The sequence below is a fragment of the Sinocyclocheilus anshuiensis genome, unplaced genomic scaffold (assembly GCF_001515605.1).
Source record: "Sinocyclocheilus anshuiensis isolate Anshui unplaced genomic scaffold, SAMN03320099.WGS_v1.1 scaffold960, whole genome shotgun sequence".
Taxonomy (NCBI): Eukaryota; Metazoa; Chordata; class Actinopteri; order Cypriniformes; family Cyprinidae; genus Sinocyclocheilus; species Sinocyclocheilus anshuiensis.
In genome coordinates, this window is record NW_015549635.1 from 233858 (window position 1) to 241257 (window position 7400).

Here is a 7400-nt window from a genome sequence, read left to right on the forward strand (position 1 = left end):
ACACACACACACACACACTAACAAGCACAAACCAGTTGATGTGTCTTTAATTTTACAGCTTATCTCAAAAGACACAGTGTCAGCCATAAAAAACTCAAATACAAGCATCCATGTCTACAAAGCACATTAGGAAGATGAGAAGTTGTTTCTGTCTGTACTGGACAATGGACTGTGGTGTAATAACAGGAACAAAACATTCAGGGATTCTCTGTCTTTGATCTCCTTTTCTTCTCAGAGTTTACAGCACCAACAAAACGGACTACACAAAAGAGTTCAGTGAACTGTTATAACATGATCTAAACTCATTCTAGAAAGAGATGCAAAACTGAACTGTGTAAACACTGACAAATAAGTCCACCACAAAATGGCAGTCCTGTCATAGTTTACTCACCCTCATGTCATTCCAAACCTGTGATTTCTTTCTTCTGTGTAACACACAAAAAAAGATACGTTGAAGAAAACCAGTTTAGGTTCCCATTGCCTTCCATTATATTTTTTGACCATTCAAATGGAAGTCAAAATAACTTATTTTGTGTTCCACAGAAGATAGAAAGTCATGCATGTTTGGAACGACAAGAGGAGGAGTAAATGATGACAGAATTTTCAATTTTGTGTGAACTATCCCTTTAAATAATATTGTACAAAATATGGCAATCATTCAGTACCATGGTATACAGCATATCAAAGTACCACGGTCCCATCTGATACCACTGTACCATGGTACTTCCACAGCAATTTTTTAAGGGACATTTTAGGCTATCTGCTAAGAGAGGGCTCACCGCTCTGCTATAGAATTGATTTAATTTTAAAAATTAAAAAGACCAAATAAAATATCTTCTGGCTTTATGGTTTTTTGAAGGAGAAGTGAGGTGATAGATGTTCAAATGAACTATAGCAGTCTGTTGGAGATCTGTGTAAAACAGCATGGGACAGTGGTAATGGAAAAGGAAAATCAAGGCAATATTATGAGATGTCACTGTGCTAAAGCTTGTACATTAAAACCACATAACCAATGATCAAAACTGTGTAGGAAACTAACAGCTATGGATGTGCATACAGTTGTTTAATTTCTTTTGTATTATATTTTTTAAATTATATTTTTAATATTATAAATAATATTAACATTAAAGTGCACTGTCTGAAAATCTGAAGTGAATAAAAGCAAAGCTAATTTAAATGTGTGTGCAAATGGTTTTTGTTATGTAACTACGTTCAACAAATCTTCTACAAAAATAACACACAGTGTATTTTAAGTGTAAACGCAGGCTGCTTTTTAAATATTAAGCAATCTCATTAAAAGCACAGATGACAGGTAAAGTGTCTGTTGTTGCGGCAGCTGCTCAGAGAAGTCTAGATAGAGAAAAAATGTGAATAATATATAATAAATAATAATATATTAGAAAAATGCAACAAAAAAAAAAAACATACACGTATGAAAATAAGAAGTGTTTCCAAATCAGCATATTAGAATGATTTCTGAAGGATCGTGTGATGCTGAAGACTGGAGTAAGGGCTGCTGAAAATCCAGCGTTGCTGTCACAGGGATAAATTACATTAAATAAATATTAAAGTAGAAAACTGCTATTTTAAATTGTAATAATATGTCACATTATTACTGCAAACAAATGCAGCCTTATTGAGCGTAAAAAAAAAAAAATCTTAATGACCCCAAACATTTCAGTGTTAGTGCTTTTAGCAATTTCTTTTTCTTTTTGTCACTCTGTTTTCACAAACGTTCACTTTCTGTGCCTCTCCCATTTCCTCTCAGCACTCCCTCTATGTAAAACACTACAGAAATAGTTTGGACTTTCTCTCTGCAGGCCTCTATTTGCTATTGTCCATTGATCAGTTCTGAAGGTGAGGCCCTGAGGGACCAAACTACAGTTTTAACATTCAGCTACATGGCACAGTGTCTGGCTGCCACCGCCACAGTCCACAGACGAATCACCGCTCACAGAAGCCGGGAAAGAAATATGTGTGCGCTTTTGCATTAAAGGCTCCACACAAAGCAAAGAGGTGGCAAATAAAGATATTCACAGATTAAACCGGCATATTCTGCCGCGATAAAGCACATTTCCTTCATCTTCTCCGACTCGGGTTGATTCGGGTTGTGTAGGAAATTCCCCGCAGATCCGTCTTTGTCAGCTTCTTTAGTAGCGCTACCGTGACACGCTTTGAAAGCCACACACAGAGCGGCACTGATACACAAGCCCTCTCTGTCTTCAGTTTGCACTGCATAACCGTAAACCCCATCTCCCGGGACAGAGGGTGTGAAGGGCACTCCTGATGGGTGATATTGATGTGCGTTTGAGTGCGTCCGCTCAGGGATGCCAGTCTGCCAAGAGCCTAGGCTTCAACAAAAGTTACACAGACACTGTTACACAGACACCTTTCCCTTCTCTGTGCCTCACTATCTCTCCTATAAGCCCCGTCAGGGTGAGTTATGTGGTTTTGCATCTCTCTGAATAACACCATACATCAACCAATCAGCTGGAGATGGAGTCGTCGCCTTCCCGTGGGGGAGAGAAAAGTGAACGAGTGTTACAGAGGGAGAACAAGAGAGTGGGCAGAAGTTATGGCACGGTTATTTTATTGGAAGACGTTCACACGCTAAATAAAAGAGGAAGACTCTCATACTTCACGCAAAGCATCGATAAAGCTTTCAGGCACAACAGATCCTAACAAAAGTCTGGCTCCTCCACTGCCATATTTCATTCTGGGAAAGAAAGGGAGAGAGGAGGAGAGACACAAACAAAAATAAGACTGCATTTATTATCCAGCATGTACGTGAGCACATTAAAGGGGTCATATCATAGATTCCATTAGAAGTCCATTTACTATTTGTTTGTGCCAAAAACAGACCGTTTTTTTTTTTTTTGTGACTGTAAGAAGTGTCATTTCATCAATATTTACAGTTTCAATTTGAGGTTAGTGAGATTTTTTTTTTTAAACAAATTAAAATTCAGTATTGATCAAAAGTTACAGCAAAGACATTTTTATAAAAGATTTCTATTTCAAATAAAAGCTGTTCTTTTGAAGTTTCTATTCATCTAAAAATGCTGAAAAAGGTTGCTGAAAAATGCTAAAAGTTTTTCAGAAAACTGTGAAAAGATATTATGCAGCACTTAAGCAACTATTTTCAACATTGATAAAAATAAGTAATGTGTCTTGAGCACCAAATCAGCATATGAGAATGATTTCTGAAGGATCATGTGACATTGAAGTCTAGAGTAATGTTTGCTGAAAATTCAGCTTTGCCATCACAGGAATAAATGACATTTTAAAATATATTCAAATAAAAAAACATTTTACAGTGCAACAATATTTCACAATATTACAATTTTTACTGTATTTCTAGCAAATAAATACAGCTTCGGTGAGCATGAGACTTCTTTCAAAAACATTTTTAAAAATCTTAAGACCCCAAACTTTTGAATCGTAGTTATTGCACATTTCAATGATGGAAGCAAAAGAACTTTGTAAGAAATCCTATCAAGAGTTAAAAATGTCCACTGTACACTGTAAAAAGTAAAAATGTGCAATGCAGAACTACTAATAGATGAATAACTCAAAAGCTCAAAAGTCAAAAGCTATTTAAATGTACAGCAAATAGTTTAAATTCAACAAAACAGTCCCACTCAGCAAAACTAAAATCATGTAAATCTTATAAACATAATTCTGATTCTTCTCAACTGCCTCTTCATATTAACAACCTGCAGACTACTTCTTGTTTTGCGCAGAATTACAAAAACGTACTTGTCAGGCACAATATTGTCTGTGCCAAGCTAACAGGAGTGGATGCGTACAAATGCGTGCTTCATATTCAGAGGACGTATTGGGCTAAAGTGCATAAAATTACAGTGGACGCTCCCTGTGGCCTTTATCCAAGGCTGTAATGACAATGTTTAGCTGGACAATCAATCACTTACCACGGGAACAACTCTTACATTTCTCACCAAACAACTGACCCAAACTCAGATCCATCCATATCTCTCTATCATCGTTAGATCATTGTATCGTTCTATCCATCCATTCAAATCTACCTCTATCATCCATCCATCCATCCATCGTTAGATTTTATTGTTCATTCATTCTATCTATCAGTCCGTCTGTCAATGGATGTAAATGCAGGGAATGTCAAGAAAAACAGCCACATACATATACATAGAGGTCACAACAGACAGTAATGTGCAGTTTGGGATTAATTAAAGTTGCACTAATGGGCCTTTTTTCCTCTGTAAAGCTTAATGATTTGTGTCTAAACGAGCTGGGACATGTCTGAGGCCTGCCGATAGTGGGATGAGAGAATGCAGTGAAAGGGGAGAGATGGAGAAGAAAAGCAGCTGCCACCAGAGAACAAAGTGAGAATAACACAATAAAGAGACGAGAGGAAAAGATAAGACATCACTGAGAAAGAAAGAAAGAAAGAAAGAAAGAAGATGAATGACACTGTAGTGTTATAAGCAGGAAAGCAAATGTTACTTTTCAAGTAACATTTACTCTACAATTTAATTTTTAATGATTTGCCTCTGTCCACATAGCGATAGATTAAAAAAAATATGTGTGGGAAAACAGTGTCAGAGATTGTTGATATTCTGAGTTTCATTCATTCATTATGCACTTCTGTATTTATATATACTGTATGCCTCTATTGCATTTTTAGCATCAAGAAAACTTCAAAAATTCCAAAAAAGAATCTTACCCTTCCAATTCTTTGCCGTCAAATTCTAAACATTTCTGTTACACAGCCCACCAATCATGTTTGGTTATGCATCCAACTCCAGAAAAACCAACTAGTGACCAACAACACAGTGACTTGGTGACCTCCAGTGATAAAATCACTGCCAGTGTGAACAGGGCTTAACAAAACCAATCCAGGCACCTTTTCTTCTCTCTTTTGATTCATCCAGAGCTCGGTGAACATTCACCTCAGGACACAGCAACCCAGATACCGCCATCTGTCCTTGCACGACTTGCGCTTTATACATTACTTTAGATGCTACAGAAGGTTTACACACCAGCATCCCGCTGCTTGTGTAACTGCAATGGCTTTTTATGTATGTGTGTGTGGTCGTGCTGGCACACAGCGTGACAGAGACAGATGATGTGATGATAGAGGGCTGGTCTGGTGTGAGTATTTGCGTCAGTGCCTTCTGACCCAAAGCTCTCTTTGCCTTACACACTCCCACCATGCATTAGTTAATGACCATTACCGCCGCATAGACACACATCTCACGTCCGAGACAGTCTGCTGTGTGTGCATCACTTTCCACTTTTTCCTCTAATGTTAACATAAAACCCTTTCAAACCCCCTTCAGTTTTTTTGAGCTTGAATGCAACTTTCAAATAAAATTATTTGAATCTGAATAATTAATTTGCACAATAATTGTTGGTAAAAAGAAGTGTTTGTCTAAAATACTTTGGCAGAAATCACACACTCACATGTCTAAAAATTCTTCAGCAGATCATTTGTTTCTGTTGAGATTTACATACCCTCATGTCTCTCATATCTCACATGGCTATAAATAAAGTTTATCTCACACTACTGTTCAAATGTTTAGGGCCAGTAAGATTTTTAAATGTTTTTAAGTCTCTTATGCTCACCAAGGCTGAGCCCCACCTTTAATTGGCAACACTAAGGTGCCCTATCAGTCCTATAGGTACCCCTGGAACTCGAGGGGGGCAAACCACCCCCTGGACCATGGTTTCTATCGAGGGGACCCCATCTGCCCTCAGATCTTGATTTTTTCCCATGACACTCCGGAGGTCTGTGCTCGCCACTGCATATATATATATATATATATATATGTATATGCCTATTTCACCCTTCAAATAAAAAGGTGCATGATGCCCAGGTGGGTGTCTTGTAAGGAGTCTTGCTCTATTCTGCCATGAGGTATGGTTCTATTGTTAATCTCCAAGACGCAGACACAGAACAACAGTTGTTCCTGACACTGCCATCCTGCTGTATTAACCTCACCCAAAGTGTCAGCAAATAGAGAGAGAGATGAAAAGAGAGGGAAGCAATTAGCCTGTGAGAAGTGTGTGTGCATGTGTGTCCCTGTGTCTGCTTTCTTTCTCTTCCCAGGTCCACCAGCCTCTCTTCTTTCCTGCGCCCTGGCCTCTAGAAAGTGCTGAGCTGGCTCTTTCCCGCACTCTGTCCTTCTACTCCCTTCTTGCCCATGTTCTTTTGCTCTCTCGCAGCCATTCAGAGTCACGGCAGTGGGACATGAACACAATGCTAATCAGGTGTTCTTCTTCGTCTCTGCCACTCCCGCTCTCTCTCTCTCTCTCACTGGCGATGTCAGAAGTCATAAAAAGCAAGAAAACAGCTGGCCTGCATATTTGTTCCTCCCTTCACTTTCATTTACTCAGTCCTTCATTCACATATAACAATACTATTTTAGGTTGACTAACATGTCTTGGCCCTAATCTAGGGATAAACACTTACAAATGACAGTTTTAAGACTAGATTTGACATTTTCTGAATGTGTGTGCTTATACAACCATGGTAAAAGAGAGCACCTATCAATTCCCTCTTGCTACTTTTTAAGTTAAACAGAGATTATTTTTAATAAGCAGCAATATTTGAGGTATTCTTCACATAGCTTTGCTGAGCAAGAAGTGTGCATATGTGTTGTAGCTTTTAGAGTTTAGTTGTGCATAATGTTCCGCTCTAATGATTGTGTGTATGTATTCATTCTGACGTTCTAAATTAGAACTTGCTCACGACATGCTGGGCAGGCAGCCGGAGATGTCAGAATGTGACGACATCATCCGAAGCAGCCGGCATCAACATGGCGACAGGAGACCCAAAGTGTACCGCCTCCCTCCTGCCACTTCACCTGCACTGGACAACCATCACTGTATAAGAACCTCATCACTTAGATTCAATCACAGCTCACAAACCTCAGGAATAGACACTACATACAACGACAATGGTGAGAATATATGCAGCACTTCATATAGTATGTACAAGAAAGTATGCCAGAATCGGGATATACAACAACACCATTAAATAGCATGATCTACTGAAATTTACTGATCCTTAAACATTTAATTGCTTTACAATCAAATAAAATTCTATTTATTTAATTGGGAAATAAAATGATGAGACTGAGTCTTGAATTTAAAGAAATATGAGGTCAGTGGAGAGGTTTTTGTCCTGTTTTCCAGTACAAATTTCAAAACATCCTTTAAAGAAATTATAATAAAATAAAAATAAAAAAATAAATTTACTTAAAATAACATGACATTATATATTGTATAGACTACAATTCAAATAAGATTTAGGGTCAGTACACTTACATTTTTTTATATAAAATGTATATATATATATATATATATATATATATAGTATATATATACAGTATATATATATATATATATATATAGTATAT

The 7400-nt window shown here is 37.6% G+C and overlaps 1 protein-coding gene across 2 annotated transcripts in view; it reads right to left on the reverse strand.

Moving 5' to 3' along the window:
* Nucleotides 1-7400, reverse strand: part of LOC107659728 (fibroblast growth factor 11-like) — a 64066-nt gene that overhangs the window by 29121 nt on the left and 27545 nt on the right. The gene's annotated exons all lie outside the window — the stretch shown is intronic.